The sequence below is a fragment of the Geotrypetes seraphini genome, chromosome 2 (assembly GCF_902459505.1).
Source record: "Geotrypetes seraphini chromosome 2, aGeoSer1.1, whole genome shotgun sequence".
NCBI lineage: Eukaryota > Metazoa > Chordata > Amphibia > Gymnophiona > Dermophiidae > Geotrypetes > Geotrypetes seraphini.
Window position 1 is genome coordinate 84878750 of NC_047085.1, and position 25214 is coordinate 84903963.

At 43.7% G+C, this 25214-nt stretch overlaps 1 protein-coding gene across 4 annotated transcripts in view; it reads right to left on the minus strand.

Moving 5' to 3' along the window:
- WWP1 (WW domain containing E3 ubiquitin protein ligase 1) overlaps positions 1–25214 on the minus strand; it is a 252071-nt gene that overhangs the window by 193655 nt on the left and 33202 nt on the right. The window contains exon 2 of one of the 4 annotated variants that reach the window (XM_033933270.1): positions 5070–5173. The exons of the other annotated variants lie outside the window; for them this stretch is intronic. The gene's annotated coding sequence lies outside the window, so the exon portion shown is untranslated. The remainder of the gene's footprint in view (positions 1–5069; positions 5174–25214) is intronic. 4 annotated transcript variants of the gene reach the window in all.

A 25214-nucleotide genomic window follows, 5' to 3' on the forward strand; every position in this document is an offset into this window, starting at 1 on the left:
AAAGATGTTGTCAATATTTTAGATACATTGAGACTATCTGGTGAAGGGGCTAAAACCTCTCCGTCATCTCCTTGATTCTCCAACTGTTTTTTCTTATAGGAAAGATAATACAATTTTACATAGGAGGAATAACATCCTCTAGTATTTTTAAGATCTTCATATATTTCTTGAATAAGGCTCATCCTGACCAATATGGAACCCATGGGAAATTCAGTATCTCAAATTATACCTTCTTAGGTCATTTTCAAGTTGTTCTTGCTTCCAATGGATGTTAGTACAAGAGATCTCTGTGTTCTTTGAATATCCTCTATCTGTTTTCAAAGATCCCCAAACTTATTCAGTTCTCTCTCAGAAGCTGACTCCAAATTATTAAGTTTATTAGAAACAGTTTTAAGCTCTTCCTCTACTTGGTTAATATGTGTACTCACTATGATTTTCAAATCGGTTATCGACTTCCAAATTGTCTCTGGAATAACTGTAGGGAAATGCACTCTTCCAGAGGAAACCACATAACACTGCTGGTGATCTCTTGTCCAGCTCGATCTTCCAAAGGATCAACCAAAGCTGATATAGCTATGGCTGGAACAGAAGTGGGCCCTAAACCCGTTCTAGCACTAGCTGTTGTGAAACTGATGATGATCTCTGGACATTCCTACTCCCTCCTGAGTTAAACTGCCTGAGTTCTGGAGAAGCAACACCGACTGCTGGAGAGCTTGAGGCAGCCAGCTGTGGAGAAATACGATCAAGAGGACTCAGAGACACTTCCCCTTGAGGGGAAGTTAAGAACCCTTTTCAGTGAATATAAAAGATAGTTGGGTTTGCTACCAGTGTCAAACTGAACTTTACTTTGCAAGATATGCACAATAATAGAAGGTACAGCAGTGTCAAACAGAACTCTATTCTCCAAGCTACGAACAGCAATCAGGGTTTGGAGCAAAAGTGTTAATTGCCTAAACAATCAGAAGCTGAAATTAAAAAAAAAAAAGAGATGCCAACTACATGAAACTCCCGGACAATGACTCTCTTACTCCTGTCAATAACTGGTAATCAGAAAACAAAGAACCAGTTTGCACTGAATTCCAAAGTTGTGGTTGGACCCAACTTCCAGCTCCTATGGTCTATAAAAAGGGGAGATTCATCTAAGCTCCTCCTCTTGGGATCAGCGCTGAATCTGCAACACACCTTGCTGGTTTATATGATTTAACTCATTTCTGGAAAAAATATAACAAAATAAGGGTATTTATAATTTCATAGGTTCTTCCAGTTGTTGTAAAAATTCTTGCAGGTCTCCCGGTTCCTTGAAATTAGAAGTTTTATTTCTGTAGGTCACCCTCATAATCATCGGGTAGATCAAACCATATTTTGCTCTGATGCTTCTCAGCTGCGGTCTTAAGTCAAGAAATTATTCCTCTTAGCTGCAATAGTCAGCGCAAAGTCAGGCACAACGTGGATACAAGAGTCCTGAAATTTTAGATTTTTATTCTCTTTAGCAAGGTGACATAACACCAAAACTGGCTGGTACCTTAAGAGTTTAAAGATTACTGGACGCGGCCCCTTTTGATTGTCAATCCTCTTTGAAGGTATCCTATGGGCTCTTTCAATTTCTAGAGGATACTTCGTTTTAATTGGCAGGATTTTAGGGAGGAGGTTCGCTAAGAAGGAAGTCATTGCTTTTCTCTGCCCCTTCCGGAAGCCCTAATAACCTCAAGTTGCTCCTTCTCTCCCTATTACAGCAATTCTCCAGCATCTGATTAAGTACCACGATCTTCTTATGATCAGGCTTCATTTGAATTACCTCTGTTTCAACTGTCACCATTCTAGGTTCTAGGTTCACCATTTTGTTTTCAGCTATCTCCATTTTTTTTGTAAAGAATAGCGATCTCTTCTTTCACTTACTGTATCTTCTTCGAGTTATCCGATACAATTTCTCTGATTGCACGCAGCTCAAGAAGGATTTCATTGTTATCCAGGTTGTCTTTCAACGATAGGTTTTTCAAGGGGGTCGCTGGCTCGGGTTTCGCTCTTTTAGCACTTCCCGTTGCAATAAAAGCTGAATCAGCCTTAACTTGCTTACCGGACGCCATAGGTTAACAAATCCTCCTTTTTTAGTCGACGCCATAGGTTAACAAATCCTCCTTTTTTAGTTGGACAAAATCAATTTTTGTAACCTATTAATCTTTAAAAAGATCTATCGGGACGGAACTCATGCGCTTCCAAGCCACGCCCATCGACACTGAATATTTTAAAGTCGTCTGCCATGACCTCTTTGAAAAATAAAACAAATATAAATGATAATTAACATTGTCTCTGAATACAGTGTGCTTTTTTATTTTGTGGTTACCATTATGAATTAATCTAATATAATAAAAGCCCAAGCCGCGCATGTGCACTCTTACCTGCGTGCTCCCATTTTCCGTGCGCTATAGGTCCCCGCAGGTAGGAGTACGGATGCGCGCTTCCACGCATCTCTCTCTCCCAAGGCGGATGTCGGCTTCGGGCGGCACGGAGGCTGCCTGCTGCGGCGGCTGTAGGCCACAGCGGCTGTCGGCAGCTGCAGACCGCAGCGGCTGTCGGTGGCTGTCGGCGGCTGCAGGCCGCGGCAGCTGTCGGCAGAGGGCAGACGCGAGGTAAGGGATGCTGCTGGACAGGGGAAGAGACGGGGGAAAAGGAAGAAAGGCCTACTGCTGGACGGGGGAGCAGGAAAGAGGTGCTAGGGGGGAAGAAAAAGGAAGGGAGGCCTACTGCTGGACGGGGGAGCAGGAAAGAGGTGCTAGGGGGGAAGAAAAAGGAAGGGAGGCCTACTGCTGGACGGGGGAGCAGGAAAGAGGTGCTGGGGGGAAGAAAAAGGAAGGGAGGCCTACTGCTGGATGGGGGAGCAGGAAAGAGATGCTGATGGACAGGGGAAGAGACGGGGGGTGAGAAAAGGGAAGGGAGGCCTACTGTTGGACAGGGGAGAGATTAAAAAAAGGGAGAAGGGCTGCTGTTGGATAAGGGAAGCAGTGAAGGGGTGGTGATGGACACAGGAAAGGTAAAAGGAAGGGAGAATGGGTGGACAGCCTAGGAAAAAGAAAGACAGAAAGAAAGACAGAAATACAGAAAGCAGCTAAGGAGAGAGAGAGAAAGAAATAAAGACAGACAGACACACATATTCTAGCACCCGTTAATGTAACGGGCTATAAGACTAGTAAGATTATATTGTGTGTACATGAAAAATGAATGGATGAAATTGCATTACAATTAGTACTATTATAATGTGGGTGGGGGTCAGGGACGGAACTTTGGCTGGGATACTCCATTGGTATTTGTTAGACTTAGGGGGTACTTGGCTTGAAGAAGTTGAGAAACACTGGTCTAGGTGACTATGGAGTTCACTCAGTAAGGGCCCCTTTTACAAAGACACAGTAGTGATTCTCCCATGGCAAATGCACCAAAGTCCATTCAATTCCTATAGGCTTCAGTGTATTTGCTGTGGCAGAATTGCTGTCTTAAAAACTAGATTGCCAGGGATGCAAAGCATTAACTGATTCAACATAAGTTTGAAGTTGGTTGAATACCACTCTCTCAAGTACAGTAGTTTTGAAAGAAACAGAAAGTTTGATACTGGCCAGTAGTTATTCGGAATAAAAGGCTCTGCATTAATTGTTTTCAAGGGTGGCTTAAATGCTACTGGAACATTGTCTAAGTGTCAAACCTTAAAAAAGAAAGTCATATTGAGCATTGGAAAATAATTAATAACAATTAACTAATAAAAAATAGTGCACATTTAATTCCAACCCCCCCCCCACACACACACACACACACACCACCACCACATTTCCCCATCCCACCTGGCTACTTTTTCATGCCACCCAGCTGGAAAAAATTTCTAGGGAGAACACTGGTCTTCAATACTTTCATTCTTTTCCTGTTGAATCACTGCACCTTGTACCTTGAACTTTCTGATGTCAAAAGATACGCCAATAGCTGCTGCTAAGTGTAGCAAGGAAAAAAGTCTACCTGTTTAATCATACTAATAGTCTTTTCTATCTGTCCTGCATATTCTGGCCTAATACAGAAGTGAAGAATTTTAATCAATTTCTCTATATTAAGTTTTTCATCTTGCTCTAAGTTCCACCGCACAGGGAAAATTATTGGAGTCTATCTTGCCTACATGCTTAGCCATCACTCTCATATCTGTCTGGGATAAGGGCTGACTGCTAACAATTTGAGTGGCCCTCCGTGAGGTGAGACTATGATACTTTTACCACAGCTAACATAGGCTTAAGCCATAGTTAGATTTGTGTCTGACTGCTTATATGGAAGCCTGGTAATGGATGAGATTTGCAATTGGGAGACCTGAAGCTTTTATCGCAAGATCTGTATCTCCCTATAACAATGGGAATGATCTGTGTTTTAATCTACAGTAGGAGTCTGCAATGTTTGCATTTGTTCTCCTTGAGCTATTTACTGCTGTATCTGCTTTTTCAAAGAGTCTGACTAGTAACACAAGCAAAAATGCTGTTACCAAAAACTCTCTTTCCTGCTCTGTCATAACACATTCTTTCTCTTTTGTTTGTAACTTATCCTTCAATTCTGCATTTTCCTTTAACATTTTCTTACATATGGGCCATGTTAACCAAAGACAAGTAGCATTTCATTTATGCTCTGGTTTGACTAAATATAATGAACAGTACTTTTCAAATTTTGTTTTAATATCAGAGGTAGTGGTGATGTCATCAGTTACACAAGAAGTCCAAGGGTTAGGCCCAGAGGAGACAACACATGCTTAAATAAAGTGGGGTAGTCTACACCTAGAACAGAGAGTTTGTGTGGCACCCTCTGAATATGCTGCAGAATCTGTTCTCTTCTTACACCAGAACATTGTTATGCACTAAAAATTCACTAATCCACATGCTGGTACAGGGGAGTAGCTGGGAAAGGCTTTGTGTATTAGAAATGCTCTCTTTTATAGAGAAGAGAGGCTTAGAATGGCAGCTAGAATGGCATTAGTTTTATGGGTATTCAGTGGAGGATACTGGCATAAAGACCATGCCTCAAAATTATGCCTGAATAACAAAGTGGGTACCAACCTTTAGCAGCAGTTTAGGGTGGAAATATGAGGGTTGTCAGAAGATTAAGGTAGTCATGTACCGGTTCCAACGCACTTTAAAGTATGTCTTCACCAAGGCACATGCTAACAGAAAAAAAGAAATAAAAGGTTACAGTGATAGCAAATTAACCCCCCTTTTCCAAAACTGCAAAAGCGGTTTTTAGCATACGCCGGAAAGTCTGAATACTCCACACTGCTCCAACGCTCATGGAGTTTCTATGAACGTTGGAAGCAGGGCAAAGCATGCAGTACGCCAGTCAGCACTAAAAACACTTTTTGCGGTTTTGTATAAGGGAGGGATAGTTTGGTTACCAGAATAGATGTATAGTGACTATTTCACTAATACCAACTGGGATTTTATTATTGAAACAAGATATTCAATTTTCCTATAAAACAGAAACCATTTCAGTAATAATTTAACTCTTAGAAAGACAATATTATCTTGTGCACTATTAACCTTGCCCACATATCTTCACCAATAAATAAAAATATAACAGGAAAATATATAATATACATAGATGTTAATTTGGGGAAAGGCACTACCTACTTATAACTTAGGGCTCCTTTTATTAAGCATCAGAGCAGTTACTTTGCTGAGCCATGATATAAACCTCTACCATGGCTTAGCAAAACCCAGTAATAGCTTGTGTGATATTTCAGGACAATATATTTAGAACATTAAGGAAAAACTAGATTCTTATTTTTACGGAGCAATCTTATTTACAATATTATGCATGCAATGCAGTAATTTTAGTTACAATTTAGGGATATTTAAAAAAGGGAAATGTGCCACAAGATAAAATATTGTTAGAGAAGCAGAATGATTAATTAAACTGGATTAAAAGTAACTCACTTTGATAAGGGAAAGGGAATAGGGACTTGTATACCGCCTTTTTGTAGCTTTGGCTTTTCAAAGCTGACATTCAAAGTGATGGGTACTGGAGGATTAAGTGACTTGCCCAGGGTCATGAGGATTTGATCTCACAACCTCTGGGTGCAGAGGTAACAGCTCAACTAGTGAACCACAGACCTTCCTCCTTAACCAGTGAGCAACAGCCCGAAAAGTATTCTTATTGCTGCTTCTGGTTAGACGGTGAAGAAAATCTGTTGTTTGCAGAGGGTGGCTGGAGGAGATGATGTCCTTGCTGGAAGAAAAGTTCTTTAGTTGAAGAGCAGCTGGGATTGAAACATGGAGACTTAGATGCAGAGGAGATTCCAGCAAGGTGTGTTACAGATCCAGCAATGATCCCAAGAGGAGGATGTTAAGTGAATCTCGTTTTTTTATGGACCACATGAGCTGGAAGTCAAGTCCAATTACAACTCAGGAATAGTGTTTTCTTCCCCATTTTCAATTAGCATAAGAACCAAAGACAAAATTCTAATGGGAGTAGCAGGAGACTGTCTGCCCAACGTTATGCATCTGTGGCACCTCTCATCGCCCCCTCCCTTTTTTTTAAATTCACCGCAGTGGCAGCCATAGGAATAAAGTTTACTCCTGGTGGAATCCTGCGCAAAAACTTTGCAAATCTGTAAGTTTATTTGCCAAAATTTTAAAAATATTTTTGCTAATTATTATCCAGAATTGTGTACAATCCAGTACTTCCATTTATAGTAAAGAAAATAAAAAGCCTTTGAGTTTTTCTTATTTAGGGCTTCTTTTACAAAGCAATGCTACTAATTAGCTTGCGCTGAATGTGAAGAAACTCAAGAGAATTGAATGGGCTTTGTCACACTAAGCGCATCACTAACTAGTAGCACCGCTTTGTAAAAGAGCTCTTAGAGATTTTCTTTTGGCCCTGGGTCAAACATCTCTATCTCCCCCATACAACATCTTTCCTTTCCTCCCCTCCCTCATGAGCAACATCTCTCCCTCCTCTAGGACCAATATTTTTCCCTCTCCCCTCCATACCATATGCAGGATTTCTCCCTTTCTCACCCCTCTCCATTCTGCTGTACCTCTCCCGTCCTTTCCTCCACCCCATGTTCAACAATTCTTCCTCTCCTCATCATGTGCAGCATTTTTTTCTGCAGGATGCAGCAGAGGAGAAGCTTTCAGGATAGCAGCAAGCAGCATGTAGGAATCACTGCCACTGCCAGGACCCATTTAAAATGACGCTTTAGGAAGATGCAAGACCCTAGGGGCCATGGACCAGAAAGCATACTCGGCAGCTGAGCAGAAGGAAGTGTCAGGCAATGGATTATGTGACTTGAAAATGCGTGTGGCATCGACTCGAGCAGGGACGTTGTTACAATCAAGATTCCATACAGAAAAGATGAATACTGTGCTGCGAAGTTGTGCACTATAAATACCCACTAGTGAAGACTAATATATATGTTAATGCTTGTTTGATTTTATTTGTCTTACTGAATTATGTATGTAAACCGTTTAGGTTTAAACAGTATATAAATTTTTAAAATAAATAAAATCCTGTTGCACTAGAACCATCGCTAAAACCATACATAGTACCTTAAAACTGGAGGGTGGCCAACGTAACACTGATTTTTAAAAGAGGGTTTCAGGTGTGATTTGGTAGATTATAGACCAGTAAGCCTGACTTCAGTACCGGGCAAAATAGTGGAAACTATTATAAAAGAATAAAATTACAGACCACATAGACATAGATGAGGAGGTGGCCTAGTGGTAGAGCTGATGCCTCAGTACCCTTAAAACAAGAAATGAGGCCATTCTTATGAACACCTAGCAGCTATGGCCACCGTCACCGTGCCAGGCGTCATGTCATAGGCATCATAATTAGTCTTAATAAGGTGGTAGGTAGATTCCTGAAGAACCACAAGAAGGTTAGGAATGGTTTTTGGTGAAGCAGTCTCCAACTGCTGCAGAACTGAATATTGAAAATAGAGAATTTGCAACTGATGGGTAATGATTTTAGATGAAAGTATGACACCTTGATAAACCTTGCGACCTATGGAATCAAGGGGATGATATTCCTTTCCAGAGGATACACTTAAAGATTTTGCCTTTTTAATAGCAGACTCCGAGACCATTGATTGGTGAGGCAGTTGGAGGTCGTGACCAGGCACTTTTTAGACTTTATATTTCATTTCTAAGTGCTTAAAAGCTATGGACAGTGATTGGCAAAAACCCCTATTAGCCAATTCCTGGAGAACTTGATGTACTGGAAGAGCTACCAGTTCCTTTACAGGGGTCTTACAGGACTGAAGAATGGCATGGAAATCTTTGCTGCCTGTAGGTGCTGCCCCTTGACTAAGACTAAGCAGGGATGAAACTATCTGCAAAAATTTCAGATAAGAGTATTCTTCTATTGGAACTGGCTGCATAGAGAGTGACAACTGAGAAGGTTGATCCAGATCCAGATTAGGAGCTGCCTCTGGATGTGACCAATATGGTCCTCTGCAGGAGTTTGTTCTGAACAAGCTGAACACTTCTGAGCCTCTAGGAGAGGAGGAGTAGATGGAGAGTGCTGAAACAAAGAAGCACTGTCTTGCATAAAATGTTGCAAAAGGATGAAAAATTTTGAAATTGATGGAATGGGCTCTGAGCCTGGAAAAATAGGAGCTGACTGAAGACCGGAGAGACATTTAGAAGGGATTTTGTCCTCCAGGGGAGGAGTTGGAGAAGATGTCCTTTTGGATTTGGAATTAGCTTTAGGACGTTTTTACTAAGGAGAAAACCTAACCCTAAATTTAAATTTAGTTACAAAACTCTTTTTTTTTGTGCAGAGAGGGAGAGCTGCGACCTGTCAGGAGCGGACGTAGAAAAAACTGACAGGCTGAGGGGAGGGGCTGTAAGTGCAGGGACTCCTGCAAATGCCCAGTAAGCGCAAAAGCTTACTTAGCTAAGGGAGAGCACCGGCACTCAGGTTTAGTCAGAGGATTTCACCTACAAGTGTGCCTGCATATCCCCCGCTTTTGTCTCCAGAGAAATACACTTTACAGTGATCAGCTTGACAATGTCTCATGTGATAAAATCAATTTGGAATTTTCACATAGACTTTCCCTAGTATTTGCCTTTAAATATCGTTATCCTTTCTTCAGCTCTGTGTTTACACTTCAGACATTTGAATCAAATTTACCATATATGTTCTACAATAAGCCAAGATTTTTGAGCCCAAAACTAAGCCCTCAGTTTACAGTCAGGATGGCACACCATTTCTAGTCTTCTTTCCTCCTCCCCCTTTGACCAGCATTTCTTACCCCTCCCTTCTGGATGCTGTTGCCACCATTAACAAGAAAGTGAAAGCAACTCTCAGAGGGCAGGAGCCGGGAGGCCTTAGCATGCACAGATGCTCAAGGCCCTGTACCAGCCCAGCTTGCTTTTACTTTCTTGTCAATGTTGGTGGTGGCAGCAGACAGGAGGGAGCAGTAAGAAATGCCACTCACCATGGGAAGAGGGCAGGATGTGAGAAAGAAGTGTTGGTCATGTGGAAGAGGGGTAGGAGAGGGAGGGAAGTGGCAGTCACTAGTGGACGAAAAGGGGGTGGAGCAAAAATGATTGTAGCAGCTTTCAAGAACTAAATTCAGGATTATGCTTTAAATATAAACACCCCCCCCCCCCTTTAATTTGGCTTAAACTCAAGTTTTCCCTTAAAAATGGGAGGAAACAACTTGGCTTATACTCTGATAGGCTTATATTTCAGTATACAGAAGCAGTTTCAATCATCATTCAAGACTAGTTTTCAAATCAGTTCAATTACTGTGACAGGATATAAATGGGTTCTCTAATTTATTATAATAATTTTTAACGCAAATTTTAAAAATGGAATTTAAAGACTTATGCAATCAAAAGTTGTTTGTTTCTTGTTCTTTCTGAATTTCTATAATTGTACTTTAACATTGAAAGTGTAAGTTTGTTATGTAGATCTGTGAAACAAAACGCCTACTTGAATGAATTCTACTGTAAAAAAATACAATTCAGAATGTGCAAAATATGCAAGGTATATGGACTTTTGCAATGTACTGTAGATGTACACTTGTAGATCTTATGACAAAATAGAGTACTAAAATGTTTTTCCCCCTCACAATTATGCAGAACAAGATTTTTTTGCATAAATTTCTGTGATTTTCTAAAGTTTATAAACCTATGCTCTCTCACTTATGGGTGGTAGTTGAGCTTCTTATATACTTTTTTTTTCACTTGAAGAAACTTTCAGGCTGATATTCAAAGCTATTTAACTGGCCAGGAATGGTTCCTGTACAGTTAAATAGCAAATATTAAAAATGGAAGATAACCAGGTATCTCCCATTGGCTAACGGCACCCATCAACCATACCAGACAACCCTGTGCCCCTAAACCTGACCCCTAAGATAAAGCCAGGCAAGGGCTGCAAAGTCCACTATCCTTGCAAGCAGAAAGATTTCCCTCTCATTAACTCACATAAGCATACAAGGTGGGGAAGGGAAGTCGGACTGGGAAAAGGAATATCCTAATGCAAGCAGGAGCCTTACACCTAGTGGCCAGGGAGGGAGCCCTAGAGCTCAGCAGGTTCTCCCTCAGCCTAGCAGTATAGGGTGGGGCACACACACACTAGAGAGCTGCACGGGAACGGGGACGACGGGGATCCCGCGGGACCCACGGGTTCCCCCTTCGGGTCACGGGGATCCCGTGGGGACGCTGCCTAGGGTCGCGGGGATCCCGTGGGGATGCCCCCTAGGGTTGCGGGGTTGGATGCACTCGAGCCACGAGGCTCGTTTTCTTTTCCCTACCTGCTCTGCCGCAGCACACAGCCGACCCGGAAGTCTTCCACGATGTCAGTGCTGACGTCGGAGGGAGGGCTTAAGCAAAGCCCTCCCTCCCTCCAACGTCAGCGCTGACATCGGGTAGACTTCTAGTCGGCTGTGTGCTGCGGCAGGGCAGATAGTAAAAATTCAAGGCAGTGGCATACCAAGGGGGGGCGGTCCGCCCCGGGGCAGCCTTTTACTTATTCCCTTTTACTCATTCCCTTTTACTCATTGTTAGACCTTTGCATGCCTGGCTCCTCATGTTCAGAACATAAGACTTTGTGGATTTTGGGATGCGTGTGGGGTGGTTATATAAATACTTTTTTGTTATGTTAACTTGCTGAGCTGGGGAAAATATGGAATTTATTTTGCAGTTTAACTTTCTCTTCATTTATTTTTAATTTTTTGTGTGCCATGCTTTGCTGTATTACAGGAAGGCAGTTTATTTAATCTGTGTATAGACCATTTCTCTCTTTCGGGATTCATTCCATTATTTGCCTTTATTGTCCATGTTTGTCTCATAGGCAGAGTTTGCATTGTTCAGTGGAACACATGTGGAAAAGGATTTTGTTGAAGCTCCATCCCAGATGCTGGAGAACTGGGTTTGGGAGAGCGAGCCACTTCAGCGCATGTCCAGGCATTATAGAACTGAAAGGACATGGGGAAGACAGAGTGGGGAGAAGGATACTGAAAGCACATGCGGAAGACAGAGGGAGGAGAAGGACGCTGACAGAATATGGGGGAAGATGGAGGGAGAAGGACGCTGAAAGGAAATGGGAAAGAGAGAGTGGGGAGAAGATGCTGGCAGGGAAGAAGACAGAGATGCCAGACTATGGGGGGAGCGGAGGGAAGAAGATCGGTGCCAGACCAATTTGGAAGGGGGGAGAAAGGGAGAGGCACAGTAACAGAGCAAATGGAAGACGAAGAGAGATAGTGGATGGAAGGAATTGAAAGAGAACATGAGGAAGGAAGAAACCTGGCAACAAAGGTAGGAAAAAAATTATATTTCTTTTTTTTTGCTTCAGCATAGAGTAGTATATGAGTTGTGTTAATAAAAATTTATAAACATTAGAGGCTCTGGTAGAAACCCGTTTACAAAGTATGTATTCTTCCCAATTAATGTTTCCAAATTAATAAAGTCTCTTTGCTTATTTGTAAATGGGTTTCTACCAGAGCCTTTAATTCAGTAGCATAATTAAATGAAATAACTATTTCTGAAGTTTATAGGGACGGGCGGGGACGGGTGGGATTCCTCACGGGGACGGGTGGGGACGGAGGGGATTCCTCGCGGGGATGACTGGGGACGGGTGGGATTCCTCACCGGGATGGGTGGGGACGGGTGGGATTTCTATCCCCGCGCAACGCTCTAACACACACTGAGCAAATGAACAGAGAAACACCAAGGGCTAGATTCACTAAAGATAGCGATTCAATCACTGTTGGCAGATTCTCCGGCCAATTTTCCAACAGCAATTGATTTACTATCAAGTTTGCTTGCAAATGATTTGCACGCAAACCCACTGACTCAATCACTCAGTGAGCAATTGAGACATGCGCAGAGCCCTAACAGTAGTGATAGGAGAAGTATCCTCCTGTCACTGTTGTCAGGGCTTCTGCTTTTTTTTTTTTATATGAATCGGGTCGGTTAGCAGCGATCATTGCTAACCTGTGAAAACAGGTTTAGCGACAATCGCTGACTTTAGTGAATCTAGGCCCAAGACTCCATGGGTTTGAGAGGTACACTATCAGAGTCCATAGAAGAAATGGAAATTGAGGGCAGTAATCCAGAGAGTGAGAGCTCTGAGCAAGAGTCCAGCTCTACACAGCCCATGGAAGTAGACGTAGAAGCAAATTTCCAGATTGCACAGCCTTTTTTTTTCTTCAAAATTAATACGTCAGTTCCAGTTCCTCCTCAGATTTTGTTTGTTTTCTTTTAACTTTTATTTTATTTGGTTTCACTTTATCTAATTCTTTGTTGTCCTTTTACTCTTCTTTTAAGTTTATTCTCTTTTTGACTTAAATTTTGCTCATATATGAGTTGGCTGTTCTCGATACTGCCTATTGCCGTTGGCCTGAGGAGTTCATCCGTTGAAATTTAAATCTGATATGGCGGTGTGTGGTTTTGCCTTCCTTTATGTACTACAATCTTGGCCTTAAAAATCTGCAATCTCAGCCTTTGAAAATTTCTGCGATATTAACCTTAAATCTATTTGATGATGTGGGTTTCTTACCTGTTGCGTTCCAGATTGGCTCTGATGAGGGTGGTTGACTTTACATAGAAACATAGAAATTGACGGCAGAAAAGGGCTATAGCCCATCGAGTCTGCCCATACCAATGACCCACTCCCTGACTTTTACTCCCCTATAGATCCCACTTGAATATCCCATTTTCTCTTAAAATCTGACACGCTGTTGGCCTCAATCACCTGCTGAGGCAGCTCGTTCCAATCATCGACCACCCTTTCGGTGAAGAAGTACTTCCTAGCATCACCTTGAAATTTCCCTCCCCTGATTTTCAGCGAGTGTCCTCTGGTTACCGAGGGCCCTGTAAGACTGAAGATATCATCTTTCACCTCTATACGCCCCGTGATATACTTAAAGGTCTCAATCATGTCCCCCCTCTCTCTTCGCTCCTCCAGTGAGTACATCCACAGTTTTTTTAGCCTTTCTTCATACATGAGATCCCTGAGCCCCAAGACCATCCTGGTAGCCATTCGCTGAACCGATTCAATTCTCAACACATCTTTCCGGTAGTGTGGTCTCCAGAATTGAACACAATACTCGAGATGAGGTCTCACCATGGATCTGTACAGTGGCATTATGACTTCAGGTTTTCTGCTGACAAAACCCCTACGGATGCAGCCCATTATTTGTCTTGCCCTGGACGAAGCCTTCTCCACCTGATTGGCAGCCTTCATATCATCGCTAATGATCACTCCTAAATCACGTTCTATCGTGGTCCTGGACAAGGTTTCACCATTTAGTGTGTAAGTTGTGTGTGGATTTTTTTTGCCTAGGTGCATTACTTTACATTGAAGCCTAGCTGCCAAGTTGATGACCACTGTTCCAGCTGCCGAAGGTCCTGCGTCATAAAGTCAGGCACACTGCTTTTGCCTACTATGTTGCATAGTTTGGCGTCGTCGGCAAACAGTGATACTTTTCCTCTAAGCCCTTGGGTCAAATCTCCTATGAATAAATTGAATAGAATCGGCCCTAAGACGGAGCCCTGAGGTACTCCACTCGTCACAGCTGACGTTTTGGAGGGGGTACCGTTTACCATCACCCTTTGAAGCCTACCATCTAGCCAATCCTTTACCCATGTAGTGAATGTATCCCCTAATACCATCGATTTTAGTTTGTTCAACAGCCTGCAGTGTGGGACGCTATCAAAAGCTTTGCTGAAGTCCAAATATATCACATCCAGGGACTCCCCGGCATCCAGATGACTGGTCACCCAGTCAAAGAAGTCAATCAGATTAGATTGGCAGGACCTTCCCCTGGTAAATCCGTGTTGGTGTGGATTACGTAAATTTTCTTCGTCTAGAATTTTGTCGAGTTTCTGTTTGATCAGTGATTCCTTGAGTTTGCACACTATGGATGTAAGACTCACCGGTCTGTAATTTTCTGTCTCTGTTCTGCAGCCCTTTTTGTGGAGTGGAATTACGTTAGCTGTTTTCCAGTCTAGGGGTACTTTTCCCGTGCGCATGGAAAGATTGAAGAGCACGGATAGTGGTTCAGCCAGAACTTCACTCAGCTCTCTGAGTACCCTGGGGCGTAGATTGTCAGGTCCCATGGCTTTGTCTACTTTGAGTCTTGAAAGTTCGTGGTAGACGCTACTGGGTGTAAACTCGTAATCATGAAACAGGTCATTTTGGCTGTCTCTTATCTGTAGTTGTGGACCAGCTCCCGGTGCTTCACAGGTGAATACTGAGCAGAAATTCGTTTAGCAGTTCTGCCTTGGTATTATCAGATTCTGCATAGTTTCCGTCTAATTGCCTAAGGCGTACTATCCCATCTTTGTTTCTCTTCCTGTCGCTAATGTACCTGAAGAAGGATTTGTCCCCTTTTTTAATATTCCATGCTAGATCTTCCTCTGTTCGAAGTTTGGCTTCCCTGACTTCCTTTTTGACAGCCTTAGATCTGGCCAGATAGTCTTCTTTTGCCTCCTTTTTCCCAAGATGTTTGTAGGTGATAAATGCTTCTTTTTTCTTTTTAATGAGGTCCGAAATTTCCTTGCTGAACCATTGTGGTTTTTTGTTTCTTCGGCGTTTGCTTACTGTATTTATATAGCGGTTAGATGCTTCGTTCAGGATGGATTTTAGATTTGACCACATAGTTTCTGGTTTGTCAGTTTCTGCATGGTTTTGCAGCTCCTGATGGACAAAGTCTCTCATGTGGTCGAAGTCTGCGCCCCTAAAGTTGAGGACCCTCGTTGCTGTGTTTGATTTAGAGAAGCCTTTCCTGAGGTTGAGCCATACCATGTTGTGGTCACTGGAGGCCAGCGTGTCTCCCACTGATACTTCCGAGACACTGTCTCCATTTGTGAGTACCAGGTCCAGTATTGCCTTTTCCCTGGTGGACTCTAATACCATTTGTTTGAGTTGTGTACCCTTTATGGAGGTTAATATTCTTCTGCTACCACTCATAGTCGCGGAGAGGGTGTTCCAGTCTGCATCTGGCATGTTGAAGTCTCCTAACAGTACTGTGTCACCACGCAAAGTGATGTTCTCTATGTCCTCAATCAATTCCTTGTCTTTGTCTTCCTGTTGTCTCGGAGGCCTGTATATCACACCGAGGTAAAGGCATTTTTCATTCCCTCTGGCCAGGTTTACCCAAAGTGATTCCCCTGTGTATCTAACCTCTGTGATCCTGGTAGTTTTGATATTATCCTTAGTGTATAGTGCTACCCCCCCCTCCTAATTTGCCCTCTCTGTCTCGACGAAGTAGATTGTAGCCTGGTATAACCATATCCCACCCATGCGAGTCTGTGAACCAGGTCTCGGATATCGCTACTATGTCAAGGTCAGCATTCCTTATCTCTGTTTCTAGTTCTAGGATTTTGTTGCCCAAGCTGTGTGCATTAACATACATTGCTCTCCAAATTTGTGATGAGATACCTATCCCCGCTAGTGTGACTCCTGTTTTTTTGTGTATACTATGGGCACTTACCTTAGGCTCAGAAGTGTGGGTTTTACTTGCTTCCCAAGGGCGGATCCTTGCTGCTCTGGTATGTATGTATGAACCCTCCCCCAAAGCCTTCTGAAGTAGGCGTGCTAGTCAATGTCCAAAAACTTTCTTGCCTCTCTTTGTTAGGTGTAGTCCGTCAGGTCCCTGTAGTCTTTGTAGCGCCTCTCCGTGGTCTAGGAATCCAAAGTTCATCTCTAAACACCATTCGCGAAGCCACTCGTTGGTCCGATGGATACGCTCTTCCCTGTCTCTGCCTTTGTCTCTTACTGGGAGAATTGATGAGAAGACCACCTGTGCTCCTGTCTGCTTCAGCTTTCTTCCCAGGGCCTTGAAGTCTACAGGGATGCTGTCTGATGTGCTTCTGGCAGTATCGTTGGTGCCTACATAAGAACATAAGAACATAAGCATTGCCTCTGCTGGGTCAGACCAGGGGTCCATCGTGCCCGGCAGTCCGCTCCCGCGGCGGCCCCCCAGGTCCATGACCTGGAAGTGTTCCCTACCTAACCTAAAATATCCATACCCTATTTGCTCAATGTCCTGTAAGGTAACTCTATCTGTACCCTGTAATCCCCTTCGCTTCCAGGAAGTCATCCAGTCCCTTTTTGAACCCCAGAATTGTACTCTGTCTTATCACCTCTCCGGGAAGCGCGTTCCAGGTGTCCACCACCCTCTGAGTGAAGAAGAACTTCCTTGCATTCGTTATGAATCTGTCTCCTCTCAGTTTTTCTGAATGACCTCTTGTTTTAGTTGTCCCTGCTAGTCTAAAGAATCTGTCCCTCTCCACCTTCTCTATGCCTTTCATTATTTTATAAGTCTCTATCATGTCCCCTCTCAGTCTCCGCTTCTCCAGGGTAAAGAGCCCCAGCCTGTCTAACCGTTCGGCATATGAAAGGTTCTCCATACCCTTTATCATCCTCGTTGCCCTCCTCTGGACCCTCTCGAGTATTGCCATGTCCTTCCTGAGGTATGGCGACCAGTATTGGAAGCAGTATTCCAGATGTGGGCGCACCATTGCTCGATACAGTGGCAGGATAACTTCCTTCGTTCTGGTAGTGATACCTTTTTTGATAATGCCCAACATTCTGTTCGCTTTTTTTGAGGCCGCTGCACATTGCGCCGCCGGCTTCATTGTGTTATCCACCAATACCCCCAGATCTTTTTCTTGTTTGCCTTCCCCGAGTGCCCTCCCTCCCATCGCGTAGCTGTACATGGAGTTCCCTTTCCCTATGTGCAAGACCTTACATTTCTCCACATTGAAGCTCATCTGCCATTTTTTTGCCCACTCACTCAGTTTGTTCAGGTCGCTCTGCAGTTCTTTGCATTCCTCAACAGTTCTGACCCTGCTGGAGAGTTTTGTGTCATCCGCGAACTTGATAACTTCGCACTTTGTCCCCATTTCTAGATCATTAATAAATATATTGAACAGCAGTGGTCCCAGCACTGACCCTTGTGGAACACCACTTGTGACCCCTATCCAGTCAGAGTAGTGCCCCTTTACTCCTACCCTCTGTTTCCTGTCCGCCAGCCAATTTTTGATACATCTGTGCACGTCCCCTTCCACCCCGTGGCTCCACAGTTTCTTCAGTAAGCGTTCATGGGGCACCTTGTCGAAGGCTTTTTGGAAATCTAGATATATAATGTCTACTGGGTCACCTTGGTCCAATTGCTTATTTATCCCCTCAAAGAACTGCAGTAGATTTGTCTGGCATGATCGGCCTTTACAGAAACCATGCTGGCTCGATCTCATCAGATTATTTTTTTCTATATGCTCATTGATACCTTCCCTGATCAGTGATTCGGCCATCTTCCCCGGAACAGAGGTTAAGCAACATGAATGAGAAACATAGGGAAATGGTCAGTAGGTTTTAGAAGTTTGTCTATACTGGTGGTGATGTCCTGGATCCTGGCTCCAGGGAGACAGCAGACCTCCCTCGACTGCAAATCTGGTCTGCAGATTGGTCCTTCGGTGCCTCTTAGCATGGAGTCTCCGATGACCACCACTCTACGCTCCTTCCGAGGGGGGGGGTCGAGCAGTGAGAACTGTAGCCGATGCCCTTCGGCTTTTCCTCCATCAACAGCTACAAGACTACGAGATTGGTGGCATGGCTCTACTTATTGGTGGGGCTGTGATGCGCATCAGGAATCTGGTTATGCGTTGGGGACCTGGGGCGGATGCCAGAGCTGTGATCTCCAGCAGTGGGTTGACTTTGATGGATCTTCTATGGCCCGCATTCTCTCCTCGGCCTGCTGCTTTTGGCCATTGTGCCCCTTCTGCCTCTGTGAACTTTTACTTGTCTCAGAACACTTGCCTTCGGCTGCTTCGGGACTTGTCACTGGTGGTGGAGTCTACTTTTGCTTCAATGAATCAGCGGCCTGCATAGAGCTGTTGTGTCTCATCGGGCTGAAAGGAATGAATAGAATAGATAGATAGATATTTTTTCCCAATTTGATTTTTGATGTTCTTTACTCCTTTTGATTCATGTGTATGATTTGCCATGATTCTCCTTTCTCCCTTCTGATCTGCTATTTTCGACTGCTCCTAGACTTGGGCAATGGTGCCTTGCCCTGCAGAGATCTGCCATCCTGCTTGCAGAGGTTGTGTCCTTTTGTGGGGGCCGAGCTGCCTTAAATGACTGATTTCAATTTACTCCCCATTTATTTTTCTTTCTTTCATTTGTTTTTGTTAATATTTATTTTATTTATATTTCATATTTACAGTTGTATTAAAGGCTTGCACTAAAATGTAATTGATTTGACCGGTTAATGAAAAGATTTTATTTATATTTCATTTCTTTTTAAATTTTCCTATGTTCTGATTCTCTTCCTGCTTTCATTTTCTTCTTTTTCTTTTAATTTGATCTTAATATTATCAACTCTTTTTTCACTTATTTGTACATAGTTCTTATCATTATTTTCCAGGCACCTTAGCATAGATTGTGATCCCTATCTGGGACAGATAGGAAAATTCTGTGTGCTGTACTACCACATGGTTTAACCAATTTCAATGTCAATAATTTCTCCTTGTTGTATTCTTTTGTACACCACCTAGAACCGAAAGGCATATATGTGGTATATAAATAAAGAATTATGTTATGTTATGAAAGCACGGAAGTTTGTCGAGAGAAAGGTAGGGTTACCAGATTTTCCCGAAGGAAAATCAGGGCCCATGGCCACGGACCCAGGGCTATGCCCCAGGCCCGCCCAGTTCTGCCCCCAATCCACCTGTGCTACATCCTGGTCTGCCCCCCAACCCTGCCCCCAGATAGTATCCACACATGCGCAGACAGAACACAATGCCATCACCGCGTTGCATCCACACATGCCCCTTCCTGAAAGAAGCTTTTCAAAATCCAAACAAAGTGCTGGAATTTTAAAAGCCGTCCGGATCACTGGACATGTCTGGTGAAATCCGTACAGCTGGTAACCTTAGAGCACATGTATCAAACACAAGGCCCGTGGGCCAAATTCAGCCCGTTTGGCTGTTTTATGTGGCCCGCAGTTCAGGGCCGGCATTAGGGGGGGAGTAAACAGGGCTTCAAGATGTCGCCTTGCTTTATGTTTTGGGCCCTCACCTGACGGCTACAATAGCACTCTTGGGCCACGGTGATCATCAGCTTGCGCGCGTCAGCAACACAACAAAAACAAATTTAACTGTGCCGGCCACAGTGATACACCCCATTGCCGGCCAATAATTTACACCACCAGTGTAATTATCAACTTGTGCATGGTGGCAGCACACCAGGCATGAATCTAACTGTGCCAGCCCCAGCGACACACCCCAGTGCCAGCCCAGCAGTATTTTAACAGTGCCGGCCAGTAATTTATACCGCCGGTGTCAACTTACGTGTGCCGGCAGCGCACCAGAAATGAATTTAATTGTGCTGGCCCCAGCGACACATCCCAGCTGGGGATGGCACACTTAAATTCATTTCTGGTGCACTGCGCAAGTTGACACCCACACCGACAGTGTAAATTACTGGCCGGCACTGTTAAATTACTGCTGAAGAGAGGAGGAAGCCAAACCACAAGAGAAAATTGAGGCAGCGAGAGGAGAGGGGAGGAGCGGGGAGGAGGGGGGCGTCGATTATAACTGTAGGCTTGCCCTCTTGATTTCCAGCTCCACCTCCCCTCTTGACTTCCTCTTCCAGCTCCAGCTCCCTACTGGTCTGGCCCAGTGGTACAATGTGCGCAGGGGTGGAGGAGCATGGGTACCTCTCCTGCCTCCAGTAATATTCTGCACAGCCGCAGTGGTAAGGGAGGGAGACAACAAAAGTAGGGGGAATTATTTTATTTTCAATTTAGTGTTTGAATTGTGTCAATTTTGTCTATATTTTGCACTGCTCAAAAAGAAATACATTTGTTTCTTTTTCTCTGGGGATTGTACTGCATGTAGAGTCTTGAATCTTAGGGTTTCTTTTTTATATATTAGTACTTTTAGTTTTTGGCCTCGTATTTGCATAGGAGTTATCTGTGTTCTGGTAGGAATGAATGTTGAGAAGCATACAATGTGCTTTGTGTAGTTCAATTTTGTGGTTAACCATTATGTGTTAATAAGATTATATTGTGTGCGTATATATGAAAAATGAATGGAAAAAATTGTGTTATAATTAGTACTATTATGAAGGCAGGGTCTGGGGCGGAGATTGGGCAGGGTCTGGCCTGTGACTTAGCCTGTGTTTTGGATTTCAGCCCCTTAATGTGATTGAGTTTGACACCCCTGCCCTAGAAAAAGGTAAGTGTAAACTCCATGATCTGAGGCTTGTTCCCTTATCCATAAAATCATTTCAGTATCATTTTGGCTATTGGTGGTTTATATATTTGATTTAATTAATGGACAACCACCTGGGTCTTTCTAGTTTAATGTTAATGACCAGCAGCATTTTTGAGACTGTTTGTTTTTCCAATGAGAGGAAATTGCTATAGCAGCTTTTTTTTTTTTTTTTAACTGTTTGTTTTCTCCAATTTGAAGGAACTGTTACAGCAGCATTTTGGAACTGTTTATTTTTCCTTTTTGAATTTACTTGTTGCAGGCCACAGTATGATTTGTGGGAGGGTCTGTGTATTTGGGTGGGCCTGAGGATTTGTATTCAAACATTTTCTAGCAGACTTGACAACTCTCTCCTCGCGCCTCGAGTGCAAGGTGATAGCCCAGTAAGTTTAAGGCTGTCGATAACTGTTGAGTGGAGATTCCACACTGTGTGCAAGAGTAATGAAAATAAGAATATTAGAAACTAGCACCGGGGAGCAATAGTACTCTTCTGGACTGGGATATTAACTGTTTTTATTTGATATTTGTGTTCTCTTGGTGAGCCAGGGACTCAAAGGCACTGACTGGAGGTGGTGTGTGCAGCCTTTCAGTTGTTTTTGTGTGGGACAAAAAGGACCACTACTGAACTGAGTACTTTGAATTATAACCAAGAATGAGGAAATTTGGAGCATTCTGACATTGTTATTTTTACTTTGGAAAAGGCTGAAAATAAAAATCAGTGCATTTGAAAGCACTAAGGATTTAAGGGTATCAGCGAGTGTTTTTTTTTAAACTGAGTTTCTTTGTTCTCAACAACCACCAGCAGCTGCTTCCGTTAAGAAGAGCTTACTTATATTGCCACTGGCCAGCTCTCAGACACCACTGTTTGTGGTCGATTGGTGACACTAGCCACTAAGCAACTATATCCCACAACATAACCAGCTAGGCAGCATCTAAAATAGGCCACGTAAATACCAGGCCAGTCAATAATCGCTAAGCATTAACCAGTTAAGTTGCTGCAGCCAAAAATGAAAAGAGATACTCAATGTCTGTCGCTGAAAACAGTTTGGCATTCAATATCCATGCTGAATGCCAACGGCAGAGAGCAAAAGTATGGCCTGCCACTGGCTGAATAGTGGGCTCTTTATCTTCACTCATTTCTTTTCATCTCAACTCAGCCATTGCAGCAAAAATCCTCTACAACAGTGTTTTTCAACCTTTTTATACCCATGGACTGTCAGAATTAAAAGAATTATTTTGTGGACTGGCAAACTACTAAGACTGATATAAATAAAAAAAACACATTTCCGCCCCGTTCCCACAAACCATCTGATCCCATCTGCACAAGCCTCTGTTATGATTTTATATTGGAGAGTGGAAGCGTCTCAGAATGCTTCCGACATGCACGCGGGACCTCCAGCATGTCCGCATGCAAGTCGGGAGAGAGTGCTTCCAAGGATGAATCAGAATGGGGACGTTCCCCGAGGCTGAGGCGTACATCTTCGGCGGCAGCTGTCATGAAGGCAGATTTACAACAGTGGGCCTATGATATCAAGAATGAAATTGTGGCTGTAAAAGGGAAAATTAAGGATGCCATGCAAGAAATCAGACAGGATTTTGCAGACCTGCTGGGGCGGGTGGAGGACACGGAGCAGAGGATTGGGGATCAGGAAGAGGCTGTGCAGGCACTCACCACCGTCATGGGTGAGACGCAGAAGAATATTGAGGATTGTTATTTTAAGGAATTCCGGCTCACTTCAATTTTTTCACAAATTTTTAAAAACTACTTTATTTGCTAAACACTTTGAAAATTAATTTCCCGAAATTTAGTCTTATTTAATTATTGTAAACCGAGTTGAACTTTCTTAGAATGATGACTCAGTATATAAAGCCAAACCTTAGATTAGACCTGGAGAATAGGTCCAGAAGAAACAATGTGCGCATCCGTGGGGTCCCGAATATGGTAATGCTATGGTGGTGATGCAGGAACTTTACCATTCCATGTTTCTGGAAGAGAAGGGGGCTGAGGTGGCACCTCGCTCATTACAGGTGGATAGGGCCCATCAGACGTTGGGCCCGAAGAAAAGTGATCTCCCGAGGGACATAATAGCTTGCATCCATCATTTCCCAGATAAAGAGCGTTTGGTGAGAAAGGCCAGGGACTTGGGGGTCATAACCTCAAAGGGCCATAAAGTTGAGATTTTTCAGGACCTGTCTGCTATAACTTTGCAAAAGCGCAGAGAGTTCCGGCCGTTGTTGAAGGTGCTGAAATGGAAGAATGCCCGGTATCGGAGATTGTTTCCCTTTGGGCTGCTGGTCACCCTCAACGGTGTCCACAAGCGGGTATCCACGGTGGCGGAGCTGAGTGTGTTATTGCGGAAGAAGGGTTGGCTGGCTCCAGGAGATTCTACCCCGGAGAAGCAGACAGAGCGCACATTGGAAAGATTCCGGTGGAAGGTGTCAGCCAGGCGGCGAGGGCAGGGCAGTGGGGGCCCAGTGGAGAGAGAGCCGGTGACGGATCTAGCTGCACACAGTGGCACCTGAGGAGGATATATCTGGAGGACTTTCTTTGCTAATTAGTTGCTGGAATTGGGACTTATTTTTTGACTCATTGGGGAAGGAGAAAGTCTGAATGGGGTTGAGCATAAGCAGGGAACTTGGTGCTTTGGGGGGGTGTATGTGTAGTCTGGCAGGATGTGTGAAGAGGGGGATGTAGGGCTTATGGAGGGTGTCATGGCGGGTTGGTGGAGTCATTTGAAGCCATGGAGGATTGATGGGGAGGGGGGCTTGGTGGGGCTGGGGGTGGGACTGGGGAGGAGGTGAGGAATTGGGAGGGGTGGAGAGATGGCTGAGGGGGAGATGGGGAGGGACTGGGATGGGAATTATTGGAAGAACGATGGAGGGACATAAGTTAAGAGTGGGAAGTCTGAATGTCAAGGGGTTTAATATGCCTCGCAAACACCAATTGTTGTTGAAGGAAGCTAAATGTCTTTGCTTTGATATTTGTTTTGTTCAGGAAACTCATTTTGTGAAAGCTGGGGAGAAACCTATTCAGTTTCGGGAGTATCCCTTCAGAACTTGGGCATCTAATAGGTTGGAAAAGAAGAAAGCTGGGTTGGGGATTTTATTTTCTAAGTATCTGAAGGTGGTGCTGGAGAGGGAATTAAGGGACGAGGGGGGAAGGTGGCTTATATGGACTGGGGTAGTCAATGGGGAACAGGTAACATTGGTTAATTTATATGCACCTAATTCACAACAGGGAAAGTTTTTTGAAGCACTGTTACCCAAAATATTGTCAGTAAAGGTGGGTCATCTGGTGGTGGATGAAGATTTTAATTTGGTTCTTAATCCTAGTTGGGACTCTGCGGGTAAAGGGGGGATAGGCTTAAATATGATTGGAAATGTTTGAAACGATTTTTGGATGTACTCAATGTGATGGATGGGTGGCGGCTGCACCATTGTATGGAAGGAGATTATACTTATTGTTCTCCTGTACAAGAAGTATATACCCGTATAGATCTTTTGTGTGTGGATAAAGGCTGGGGAGGGAAGTTACTGGATATCAAGATCGATAGTATTGTTTGGTCAGATCATGCTCCTCTTTGGATGGATGTGAGCTATGGGGCCCCGAGAATGGAAGCCACTTATTGGAAGTTAAATGATAGCCTGTTGGGGGATCCCCAGATTGTCAGGCAGATAGAACAAGGGATCCACGACTTTCTAGACCATAATAGTATTGATCAGTTCTCTCCCATGACAATTTGGGAGAGCTTGAAGGTGGTGTTACGGGGGGAGCTTATTAGTCTGCCATCACATTGGAAAAAGAAGCAGCAGAGGGAGGAACAACAGTTGAGGGGCACTCTGCTTAAGTTGGTCGAAATGCACAAGAGGGGGCAAGGGGGGAGCAGCTTAGGACACAGATTCAAGAAACTCAAATGGTTTGGGGAAAATTGGAAGACGAAGCTATTAAATTTAATATGGATAGATTGTGTCTCAAATATTTTGAATCTGGGAATAAAGCTGGTAAGCTGCTGGCCCATCGAGTTAAAATGCAGCAGTCTCACACTAATATTCTGTCTATTAAGGTCACGGATGGCACCACATTGCTTGATGAGGTGGGGATTCAACAGAGATTTAGGGAATTCTATCAGGAGTTGTACACTCCAGAGCATCAGGGGTCAGGAGTCATGCATATCTGAGGGATTTGGGCCTGCAGTCTTTGTCTGACCTCGATGCTCAGGGGTTAGATGGGGATATCACAGTGGAGGAGGTGCTACAAGTCATACAACAGTTGAAGCCGGGAAAATCGCCTGGGTTAGATGGGTTTATGGGGTTATTTTATAAGAAATTTTCTCCCTTGGTTGCTCCACTGTTGACTGGATTATTTAATTCCTTAAAAGATGGGGAACAGTTACCTTTTTATATGAGATTAGCTGGGATTCCGATCCTACCAAAACCAGGAAATATACCACTTTAAGTGGGAGTTATAGA